The sequence below is a fragment of the Halichoerus grypus genome, chromosome 5, assembly GCF_964656455.1.
Source record: "Halichoerus grypus chromosome 5, mHalGry1.hap1.1, whole genome shotgun sequence".
NCBI lineage: Eukaryota > Metazoa > Chordata > Mammalia > Carnivora > Phocidae > Halichoerus > Halichoerus grypus.
This window is the reverse complement of record NC_135716.1, coordinates 3,527,158-3,539,940: the sequence shown is the minus strand read 5'-3', so window position 1 is coordinate 3,539,940 and position 12,783 is coordinate 3,527,158. Positions and strand designations below refer to the sequence as shown.

The window sequence follows — 12,783 nt, the reverse complement described above, 5'->3', positions numbered from 1 at the left end:
GCCCGTGGTCTTCTCACTGATCCCTTCAGAAGAATGAAGAGAAGCAGGGACTGGGGACAGGGTGGGACAGGGAGTTCACACCATCTGACCTCTATTTTCTCAGCCATGGCCTGCGGGGAAAGGTGGAGGGCTTGGGGACCATGGTCACAGAGGGACACAGCACTCCCACCCGGTGAGGCCTGGGGCAGTGGAGTCAGACCCAGGTTCATAGGGATTGGCTCAGTCCCTCCTTTGGGAGGTGTGACTGCCTTAGGGGAAGTCACTCAACCTCTCTGAGCCAACGGTTGCCTCTAAAGAAACTACTAGGGATGGAGAGAGGCAAAGCTCTAAAAAGCAGCAACTGCAGACGAGCACACGGCGTGCAGTGAGATGGCGAGAACTGGGAGAAACACGACAGAGTCGCCAGAGAACGGGCAAAGCCTGCAAAGTGAGGCCAGCGCTCCTCGAAGACCGGGAGCAGCAATAACAAATATCCAGGCAGGACACACATTTGAACTGATAAGCGGTGGCCACAGGCATCTCCTGCGTCTGAACGTCATTCTCGGGGGAACATGAGGGCGTGAAAGCAACCAGAATTAATCCTGGATACGACACAGTAATGCTCATCCGCAAGATGAACAAAATTCTTTAAATACTGACATCGTCTTCGATGTACAGATGATGAATCTCCTGAAGGGCTCCAGCCGACAGCGTGCAAATGACCTAAGCCGCCTGATGTTCTGTGCAGTGCTCCCGGTCCAGGTGTCCTATTAAGTCGAATTACGCCCTCTCACTTCACTAAAGTGAAGATGGAAACGAATCTCCTTGCGAAGCTCAGTGCCACCTGCGAGGCTAGCAGGTTCCTTGGCTTAGCTACAGACTGGCTTGTCCGCAGAGAAGACGGGGTACGCCGTGAGTGCCAGCAGGGAGGCACAGCGGCCGCCGCTCCTCCTGCTGGGCCAGCTCGCCAGGGAAGCCCCGGCCTTTGTGTTCGGGCCCCTCCTTTGGGTCTGCTCATTCTCCACGTGGGGGATGAACCTGCTGCGGGCGTCGTCGGGGCTCTGCAGAAGCTGGGGGAGAAGGTGCACAGCTCAATATCCTTGACGTTAGTGGGGCCCTCCCTGCCAGCTGCGCCAGGGGGCTCCAGCCAGATCACCCTTCTCCTTATTCTCCGGCGGGTGAAATGCTAATCTGCTGCCGAGGTGGAAAGCCACCTGCTCCAGGAGCCGGGGAGGAGATGCGGGGATGTACTCAGCTCCTGAGACGATTATCAGCACATTCTCCTGCTCCTACCCTTCTCATCACACTGCCATCCAGAGCGCCTACGCTTTCTGGAGCTTCTGCCGGGCACAGGAACTCAGGCTGCTTCTCAGCTCAGGTCACGATAGTACGGTTTCCAGAGTAAAATGCTCCTGGGCGATTGCTGGTGTGGCCCACCCACTGGAAAGGTCCCATCGACCTTTTTCCTCGTGGATTTGAGCTTCTGCTATACATTGTTGCCCAGATTTGTTATTTTATCAAGGATGACAAAATGGTGATTTTGTAATTCTTTAATTTCTCTGTACCTGAAACCCAGAATTTGTCTATAAGGAAGGGTTTTTTTCCTCATCAACCAATTGGCTACCCTGAGACACAGATGATAGAGTAAAGAGGGTTAGCGAACAGACTTTCCCCGTATTTCCTGGAGTAGAAAACTACCTCCAACAATGACCAGAGACTTATACATGACTTAGAATCATTGCAAACTGGTGGATTTTTATATATTTGGTATTTCAATTGACTGCCATCATACTCTTTCTTGATGGTCAAACTGTCCCATCTTTGTCCAGTGGGAGCCCCTTCATGTTGAATCCTGTGTCCTTTAGATAAGGCCCCATTATTCATCAAAGGCTTGCTCCTTCTAGCTCATTTTCAGCCCCAGACCTAGAATCTTCTAGTGTGAAATAGTGTTTAGAGATCAGAATCTGGAGGCCGGGGTGCTCATTGCTACTAGATTCTGTCTCTCTAGACCTTGACAAAAGGGTCAACTTACAAAATTTTTTGAAGTGGTGAGATAGTAACTGATTTTTCCTTTAAATTTTGTTTAAGGTGTAGCAGCTAAAAATAGTTTATTGGGCTACAATTTCCTTAAAGGGAGAGTCTTGTCATCTTTTTTGTTCCTAACTTGTCAAGAGTGCTCAGAAGACAGAAGGTGTTAAAGGATCTATGTGTCTGTTGGTTGGCTGACCTTATTTCTTCAAAAAGGTAGCACAGAATCATTCTTTGTTCAAGAGTAAAATAAAAAAGGGGCGTCTGGGTGGCTCAGTCGATTGAGCGTCCAACTCTTGATTTCGGCTCAGGTCATGATCTCAGGGTCGTGAGATCGAGCTTTGATTCAGTGTGGAGCCTGCATGAGATTCTCCCCCTCTCTCTGCCCCTCCCCCACCTCTTCCTCTCCCCACCCCCCCCAAAAAAGAGTAAAATAAAAGAACAAAATGAACACACGTTCTCTGTGCACACGGTGCAGACTAGCAGCCCCGGAGCCGGCGACAACAGCCTCAGGACAGTGTACTGAGCTCCCCTGACGCAGAAGCAACGCGGGCTCGGCGCTTTGGGCGTCCCACGTGGAAAGAGAACACAATGTCAAAACAGAACGTTACAACTCCTCGTAAGTGGCTTCACAGAAGCAGGGTCAGAGTCTGGGAGAAGAGCACGCGGGAAACCTGATTTGGCCAAGAAGGCTTCATAAGGAAGAAACAACACTGGTCTTTGTCAAGGGCCACCGGACCCCGGAAGCAGACACATAGGACAGTCCTTGGAGGTTTTGCTGTTGCGGGGAAAGAATGGCAAGAATAAGGACATATGGCGACTGAAGAAATCTGATGTCCGAGGCCCACAGTGCGGGGGGGAGGAAAAGAGTAAGGACATAGAAGGAACACTAATATATCATCGTGAGCTGTATGCACAGAAGAAAACCTGGCAGAGAAGCTGCCTAAGGCACGTGTGAGAGGGAACAGACTAAGGGAAAACGTCAGAAGGGGTGACGGATGCGGGCAGCACAGGGACTCTGCAGGGAAAGAGCCAAGGAGTAAACGGCTCTGGCTGCAGGGGGGGAGGGTGACCCTGGCTTTGCAGGACAACGACTGCCAAATATTTCACATGCCTCCCACGTGTGTCCCCTCTCTGTGAGACAGGACCCTCAGAGACTGACGTTTGCTGCAGGGACAGGGATGGACCCAGGTTTGCCAGGCAGACAAGGAAGGCTTCCTGTCTGGGGAAGGAAAGTAGAGATGCTCAGAGGCGAGAAAGGGGGTGGGGAGTATCATTATCCCCCTCCTGAAGGTGATAAACGCTAGCTCGGCAACAAGCTGGGAAATGTGATTGTGGATTGATATGAAATGCTACCAAAATGACTTACTAATTTTTAAGTGTAATATTAACACTGTGGTCATATAGGAAAATGTCCTTTTTTTAGTAATGCATACTAAGGAACGAAGGCATGAAATGAAATGATATCTTGGGGTTTTCTTTAAAATAATTCAGCAAATAAAAAAAGCAAGAGATGAAGTAAATGTATAGAAATCTTGCTAACCATTGACTCCAGTGACTGATAATGGGAATTCATTTTATTATTCTTTGTACCTTTATGTTTGAAAACGTCTCAAAGCAAAAATACTGAATGAGTTTGGGGAGGTGAAATGATTTGCTCAAGAGAAGAACAAGGTTGGAGTTCCGATCCGAGTTGACCGAGTCTTCCTGTCCCCACAGATCAGGTCTGACCACAGAAACCCAGTGTCAGGACAACAAACACGGAAGAGCTCAAGGCCACAGTGGTACTAACCCGTGTTCCACAAGCCAAGCTGGAATGAAGCTTGTGATAGATCCGAACATTCCCATAAGCATATGATTTGGTCAGAGGGAAGTGATGACTCCTTCCTTCACTTATTTCACTAAAAATCAATTGCCGTAGTCTGCTCTGGCTGCCACAACAAAATGCCATAAACGGGCTGACTTACACCATAAGCACGTGTTTCTCACAGTTCTGGAGGCTGGGTGCCCCTAGTGAGAGCCCACGTCCTGGTATGCAGCATACGCACCTTCCCACGGTGCCCTCACAAGGCCTTCCTCGGCGCACGTGTGCGTAGACAGAAAGAGCTCTCATGTCGCTTCCTCTTCCCCTAGGGCGTTCATCCCACCTTCAGGGTCCCACCCTCAAGATCTAATGTACACCTGATCACCTCCCAAAGCCCTCACCTCCAAATCACCTTGGGGTGGTTAGGGCTTTCACATATGACTTAGGAGGGGGAACATAAACATTCAGCCCATAACATCACTATAAATCTTGTCCAATCTGGATCAGAACACCCAACAATTATTTGAGCCAAGCTAGAGCACCTAATGCCCTTGAGAGTTATTTTCCACCCCAGAAATTAAAGAAATCATGCAAAGAGAACGTTTGTAAAGAAAGTTGCCACCTAACTATATTGTTTCTTATACGAGAGGAAGATCTGATTGCCCAAACTTTTGACCATAAAAAGAAGCCACAGGCCATGTGCCGTTTCAAGAGTTGTCACTGGCATAAAAGCCAGGACAGCACAATCTCACCGTTCAGCGCTTCGTGTTCCCTGTAAAGTGATAATCTGAGACAACCGTGTCTGAATTAAGTCAGTTACGATACTCTAAATAGGTAGAATGAAAGAAGAGAAAAGCAAAAAAAAAAAAGGGGGGCCACCCTCTTGGGTCCCCTCCCTCTTCAGGAGCTTTGTACTATCACTTTACTATCACACAGTAAACCTTGCTTTGCTGGCAACAGAAAAAAAAGAAGAAGAGAAATAAGCACATCTTTTCTTCCAAATATGAAAGAAAAAAACTAAGGAAGAATAAGAGAATACAGAGGAAAAAAGTACAGGTGTGGCCCAATACAATCTGAAATTACACTTTTTTTTTAAAGATTTTATTTATTTTTTGACAGAGAGAGACACAGCGAGAGAGGGAACACAAGCAGGGGGAGCTGGAGAGGGAGAAGCAGGCTTCCCGCTGAGCAGGGAGCCTGATGCGGGGCTCAATCCCAGGACCCTGGGGCCATGACCTGAGCCGAAGGCAGACGCTCAACGACTGAGCCACCCAGGCGCCCTGAAATTACACTTTTAGAATCGATTCTGATGCCTCCACTTACAGAACTAAGAACCACACTTCGCCTTAGAATTGCTTTCCTAAGATTAATATTATTGATCTTTCAACATTATGATGCTGAGATCTCTTATGGGTTCCCAATAAACAGGCCCCTTTTGCCCACCTCGTTTCTAAATAAACTGAAGATAGAGATGACAGGTCGTCTTTATCAGCGATATAGCCCATGTTGAAAGACATAACATGCAAGTCCTCAGGGACACTAGGAACCGGGCAGCTGGACCTTCCCACCCCCACCCCCACCCCAACTCAGGCTGTGCTGAACCAGGCAGGCCCCCACCGCCCACCCAGCGGAGGCCCCGGCCCAGCTTCCAGCTCGGAGCTGTGGACGAGCATGCCATTGCTCTGCGGCCATACACGTCATAAACAACGACTTTGAAATGTGCATTACTTATTTTCTCTTTTCGTCATACAAGGCAATGTGACAGAGTGACGCAAAAGGCAACCACGTGACCGTGGGAGTGGGTAAAATGGGACAGCCCCTGAGGATCACAATAGGGCAGTTCCTCGGAGTTACGTGTGAGCCACCAATCCCCCTTCTGGGCGGACACCCAAAAGAAGTGAGAACAGGGGCTCAAACAGACACTCGCATGCTGTGTGCACGCCAACATGAATCACAGAGGCCAAAAGGTGGATACAAGCCACGTGTCCATCTGTGAACGAATAAATAAAGTGTGGTCTGTACATAAAAGGGAACAGCATTCAGCCTTAAGAAGGGAAGGCCATCCTGACCCTGCTACAGCACGGATGAGCCTTAGGGCACGTGCTCGGTGAGGGCCCGTCACAGAGGGCCAACGACCGCATGAGCCCACTCCTAGGAGGGCCCGGGAGCTGTCCCGTTCACACAGACAGAGCAGGGCAGAGGCTACCAGGGGCTGGGGGTGCAGGATGGGAGTTAGTATTTAATGGGGACAGAGCTGCTGTTTGAGAAGACAGAGTCCTAGAAACGCACGGTGATGGTGACCGCGCAACAGTGTCATGTACTCAGTGCCACTGAATTATACACTTAAAATAGTGAAAATAGTAAATTTTATGTCATGTGTACCTTACCATGATCAAAACAAATCAATGAAAACCATAACGATGATAATAGTGCGTGCCAGGTGTGACGTGGGCCCTGGGACACAGAGTCCTGTGGGCGTGAGCAAGGGCGCCACAGTCCAGCAAGTCTCCTCGCTATTTAGGAGCCAAGAGACTTGGCTGAGCGAGCGGACATGGGCGCTGGCAGGGTGGTGGGGCGGCTGGCCCAGGGCGCAGGGGCCGTGGGGCTGGGTGCACCACAGAGACGCCAAGTGGAACGGAGATGCTGGAGCTCAGAGGCCAGCGACCACAGCACCCCAACAGAGTGCTTCAGACACGCCGAGTCTACAGTACGGAGGAGCCACCCAGGAGGACGAAGAGACCCAAGACAGCTGGATGGTGACAAGGCAAGTGCGCTGGAAGAACGGAGGGTCCTGGGAGCCCTGAAAATCACCCGAGAGTAGAGCGTACAGGTGACAACAGAATACTGGAGGGCCCAAGGACAACATTCTGGGAAACACTGAGGTCATGGGCAGGAAGGAAAGGAAGAGGTAGAAAATGAGTTTGAAAAGAAACAATGCCAGACGTTTGGGCTGAGACTCAAGAAGCCAAAAGATGAGTGTTTGTGCAAGAAGAGCAATGGGGGGTGAATATGACAGAGGCCGATGAGGACACAGAACTCCTGGGGGTTCAGTGGCATGTGTCCCTGTCGAAGGAGACTCTGGTGGGCGCAGGAACCCAATAGCAACCACTTCCAAAGTGGCAGGAACTGTGTGTGCAAAGCGTGTCCAGGCGGTCCGCGGAAGAGCCTGGCCTCGGTCGGGGGCTGTTGCCAGCCCTGTCTCCCGGCTAGGTATTAACACGCACCCCTCGACGAACTGCAGGACCCAAGATGGGATACGCTGCTCACAAGCAAGACTGGGATTTTAAGTCCAGGCTTCTCAAATCCAGTGCTCTTTCCACCACACGAAGCGACTTCTTTGGGCATTACTGTGCCCATTTCACAGAGAGGGAATCTGAGGCTTCATTCAGAAGGTCACATGACTTTCCTGGGGTCGTTCAGACACTAAGTGGCTAAATTACATTCAAACTCAGAACTACGAGTTCAAACTCTCTGTTTTTTTTCCATTTTGTCACACTGCCCACCCAAACTGCCCCAATATGTGAAAATATAGACGAAAACATAAATATCTTGAAACAGCCAATCCAACATGTCCAGCAAGGTAAGCATCTTCCTTAGCAAAAAAAAACCAACTCAGCTTTTCTTCATTCTGCATATACATCCATACAGAATAATGGTCCAATTACAAAGGTCAAAACGGTCTCATGTGTCACCACTATAAAGATTAATGATCTGCCAAAACAGCAGATACTGAATAAGCCCTGTCACATACCAAGAAAACAAGCCCTTCCTCAACAGACTGCAGATGGACTTCGATAAACCCACCGTGAGCCACTTCAGCTGTCTCCTACCCGTATAACTCTGTTCTTGTTTCTCACTTAGTTTACATAGTGGCAGGTCAGAGTCTCTGATAAGCAATCATTCAAGTACACCAGGAGATTAAATATTTTCCCTTGTTCTTTCCAAGTATGTAAACATGTTCTACCAGAACGAAAGGCAAATACGTTAAGCCACCAGCTCATTATATCATCTATTTAAAGCACTACACCTACAAAATATTTAAGTATCTCTAGAGATCTTAATAAAAGACACAGAAGGGAAAATTATCTTAATAAAGACTTCATAAATAATTAGAAAGAATCATATCATATCTGCATACCCAATTATGAAGTAATAGATAAGCTATAGTACAGTAACAGGGCAAACTTACATAATCATTTAAAACGACATTTACAAAGAGTCTGCAATAATATGGAAAATTTCTGTCACATGGAACATCAGGATGCAAAACTATATTTATAAAATAAATTCAATTTAGGGACGCCTGGGTGGCTCAGTCGGTTAAGCGGCTGCCTTCGGCCCAGGTCATGATCCCAGGGTCCTGGGATCGAGTCCCACATCAGGCTCCTTGCTCAGCAGGGAACCTGCTCCTCCCTCTCTCTCCCTCTGCTTGTGCTCTCTCTGTCAAATAAATAAAATCTTTAAAAATAAATAAATAAATAAATTCAATTTAAAGATAAGTCCAATTTAAAAAGAACAGAAAACAATACTAAAAAACTACACTGAAATGTTTGTTAAGTGTTTGCCCATGCAAGATTATACATCATTTTTTCTTTTTCTGTTTATGTTTTCCAAGATTTCTAAAATGAGTATACACTATTTGTACAATAAAAATTATTTCAAAAATACTTAGGCGTGAATTTTCAAAGCAGTTTTATAAAGAAAAGTCAGGGTTTGTTTATAACTGCTCCTCATGCATTTTAAAGCAGACAGCATCCTAGGCCACCCGGGTGGCGCAGTCGGTTGAACGTCTGTCCGACTCCTGGTTTTGGCTCAGGTCCTGATCTCAGGATGCTGGGATCGAGCCCCATGTCGGGCTCCACGCTCAGAGGGGAGTCTGCTTGAAATTCTCCCCCTCTCCCTCGGCCCCTCCCCACCCCGTGCTCTCACCCTCTCTCTCTAAAATAATCAATAAATAAGTAAAATCTTAAAAAGAAGAAGGCCCTGAAATGTCCATGGAGCGAGCAGCTGCTGAGGCCCCCTCGTTCTGACAGAGGCGGGAGTTCACCATACGGACGCGTGCAGCCTTTCCCAGCCCAACACGCTGTTCTCTCGGCAGTGCTCAGAAATAAGAGCCACGGCAGCGACTGACATTTAATGAGGACTTACTATATGTCTGGCATTGTGCCAAACACCTTACATATGTTATCTCAGTAAACTGTCCCCCAAAAGCTTATGTGAGGGATGCCACTGTTGTCCCAATTTTACAGATGAGCAAACTGAAGCTTGGAAAGATTTCCTCCTAGCTCAGGGTGCCTTTCACTTCTCCACCAGGCTCTCACTCATAATAACGGGCTATGCTCCACCATCTCTCTTTCTTTTAAAACTGTTTCATATTTCACTCAACATCCCTTTAACCAACAAATATTGGGTATCTGCCCTGTGTAAGGATGATCCCTACCTTAGACATTCAACCCGAATGCCACCTCTTCAAGGACAACATGATCCCCTAAGTCCTCAGTCTTCTTCTATGCCTGGTGGGATCTCCATTAATATATACTAACAAATGATTTGTTACCTGCTAGTATGTTATTTGCTAGTAGTAAAAGGCAACATAAATTAATTCAGTTCCGCATGTATTGACTACTTTCTAGGTAAAAGTGCCGTCCAGAATGATGAAAGATCAAAGGTGAATAAGGCACGGCCCCGTCCCCAAGGAGTCTGTGATCTGATGAGGGAACCAGAGCAAAATTACTCTCAGGACATAATGAAATCATGCCGAATTGAGAGCTAAGTAAGGTAAGGAGGAGGTGAAGAGGCACAGCATGGGAAATGGGGAAAGTAGGACAGAGCACGCTGTAATAGGAACAGCGTGGAAAACCACAGGGCACGCTTAAAGAACAGCAAAAAAGTCTAACATATAGGAAATACAGATTACGTAGATGGAAGTAAAATGAAATTAGGCTAAAAAGATGGTTTGGATCAGATTGTGAATGTCCCTGAGATGGAGCTGAGACTTTATTAAGACAGGAAGGGCCAGTCACTGCAGCTTCACAAGGACAGAAGGATGTGACTCTGTGCATTTCAAGGAGATATTTCTGGCTTCAGTGTGAAGAATGGATCGGGAGGAGCAATGCCAGGAAGTAGGACATGATGTGAAGAGTCCAAGAAATAGGTGTTGAAAGAGAAGAGGGATCCCACCTGAAAAAAACTCAAGCATTAGAATGGATACAGAACCTATCCAAGCAGTTAAGAGGATGCAGGATGGGCAGGACAATTTGGGGCCAACTCCAAAAGCTTTAAGCTTCCAAAAAGAACATGGTGACACCCTTAAGGAAAAGATAATTAATTCAACTGGGGATAGAGTGGATTTAGGACCCTATGACGTTCAGGGGACAGCAGCTTTCATGTGGAAATTACAGCTCAGAGGTCAGGACTGCAAATGTGACTGTGGGAGCAATGCCTGTGCGAGCGGGGGCGGGGGGGGCCATGGCGGGGTCACCACCATCGAGGCGGCGAAGCGCAAGATCCAGGGTCTGCCACAGCAAGCCGAACACGCAGAGGAGGGGGCCGAGCACCAGCAGTGGGAAGTGGAGGGGCAAGGTGGGCCCGGGGGCAAGGTGCGCCCGGGAGCAGGCTGAGGCTGAGACCCCACCATTCTAACTGTAGAATCCAGCCGGGAGAAGAGGAGCTGGACCGCGCCCAGGAACACCTGGCCACGGCCCTGCTGAAGCTCCAGGAAGCTGAGAAAGCCGCCGATGAGCACGAGAGAGGGATGGAGGTCATTGAGAACTGAGCCTCAAAGATGAAGAAAAGCTGGAACCCCAGGAAATCCAACTCCAAGAAGTCGAGCACACTGCAGAAGAGGCAGATGGGAGGCAGGAAGGGGTTGCTGGGAGGCTGCTGATGACTGAGGGGGCCCGGGAGCGCACGGAGGAGCGGGCTGGGCTGGCAGAGTCCCGTTGCCAGGAGACGGATGAGCAGACCAGACCCGGCAGTGTCTCAGCGCTGCTGGCAGAAAACACTCTCAAAAGGGACACAAATACAAGGAAGAGACAAAAATTCTTACGGATCAACTCCAGGAGGCAGAGACCCGTGTGAGTTTGCCTAGAGATGGGTAGCCGAGCCGGAGCAGGGACCAGGGACAATTTGGAAGAGGAGCTGAAATGCACCAAGGAGGCGCCCCTCTGTGCCCCAGAGGTGCTGGGCCAGCCCCTGCCTGACGTGAGCAAGATGCGGAGCACCCCAGTCCCACCCAACCTGCCGCTGCTCCTCCCTCTGACCCCGGCTCCGCCAGAGGCCAGCCTGCCCGAAGCTGGCCTTGAAACTGGGGGCTGATCTCTACCTGGAAGGCTGCTTTCTCCTCCTGCCACCTCTCCCACCCCAACCCCTGTGTCTTCGTCACCAAACGGACTCTGCCTCTCCCCAGATTCCAGTTGGGCTTGAGCCTGAGCACCTTTGGGAACATTTAAGGGAATGTGAGCACAATGCAAAATGTCTTTAAAAGCATGCTGTGATGTCCACATTTTGTTGTTGCTGATGTAGCGACCATTTGTAAAACATTCCAAATAAGCCCACAGTTGTGAAGCGGCAGGCTAACCCCTGCCTCACATGTGGAAAGGGACCTGTCAGCCTACCGCTCGCGGCAAGAGGGGGGAAAGCGGAACGCACCTGCGCTACTGAGAGCCCGGAAGGATTCCAGGAGAAGTGGCCAAAATCGTGGCTCGGGGTTTCAGCTTTAAGGTATCTTTGAGAGACTTTATTTTTAATTTTTTTTCATCAGAAGTGACCCAACAAATTCAGAGGGTGAGACCTCTCTCTGAGACCAACTCCTTGTCCTATCCTTACCCCAACCACCCACAGAACGCATCATGTTCCCCTTATGTTGAGGTGACCACTTACTTGCTCTCTCACCTCCTTGAAAGAAAAAAGAAATGATGTGTTTACCACGGACAGAGCCTGTCCTCCCCCTTTGCTGGGTACGAAGCTGCTGTCTCTGAAAGCGCCGTCTTGCTGTGCTTTGTATCAGTCAGCTCTAGAGAAATCTCGAACAGCTTATGTACAAAACTGCTTTTACATTTTTTATTGTTTTGCGACTTTGTTTCTCTAGGTTTGGGACACGCTGGCCACCCCGTCTGGCTGAGAACTCTCTACAGTCTGTGGGCTCACAGTCTGCTGATATTTTAAAGATTCTTTTCCTCCCCAATTCCCAATTTTGGTGAGGTTTCTGTGAGGTCTGTTAGATGTGCACCCTGAAGCTCATTGGCTTAAAATGCACCCTCCTTTGGTGGGCTCTCTTTGGGGGCCGACTGAGAGAAAGAAACCAATAGTGCAACTGTTTTGATACTGAAAATTGACAAGTGTCTTTTTAAAATAAAGAACAAGTCCCTTCAAAAAAAAGAAGTATAACTAAAATCATGAGCAAATTTTTATTTTTAAAAGTATATTTTAAATATAGCAAGAGCTTAACTCTTAAATCCCCACCACAAATCTTCACAGAACATTTTAAATTTACAAACTCATTGACCCACTTTGTAATTTGTTTTTTAATAACCTTACTTTTCAAAACTCAAATCATTACTTTTATGTAATACTGATTTCGTAATTTTTGTAAACCAAAAATGTCTTTCCAGATGCTCATGTTTCTTCCCCAAGGAGAAGTGAGTGAAGTAAACACACTTCTGTGTCACATCCTTGAGGTAAAAAAAAAAAAAAACCTTTCTGGGACGCCTGGGTGGCTCAGTTGGTTAAGCGACTGCCTTTGGCTCAGGTCATGATCCTGGAGTCCCGGGATCGAGCCCCGCATTGGGCTCCCTGCTCGGCAGGGAGTCTGCTTCTCCCTCTGACCCTCCCCCCTCTCATGTGCTCTCTCTCATTCTCTCTCAAATAAATAAATCTTAAAAAAAAAAAAAAACTTTCTGATTTTATGACATGTGATCACAAGTTAGAATGTAACAAAAGATTCTGTTCTACAGAGATTTCTAGCTCCCAGA

General features: G+C 48.1%; 1 protein-coding gene and 1 pseudogene across 10 annotated transcripts in view; one reads left to right on the top strand and one right to left on the bottom strand.

The window, feature by feature from the left end:
* Positions 1–12,783, bottom strand: part of TRAPPC9 (trafficking protein particle complex subunit 9) — a 582,880-nt gene that overhangs the window by 452,370 nt on the left and 117,727 nt on the right. The gene's annotated exons all lie outside the window — the stretch shown is intronic.
* Positions 10,198–12,395, top strand: LOC118550957 (uncharacterized; annotated as a pseudogene).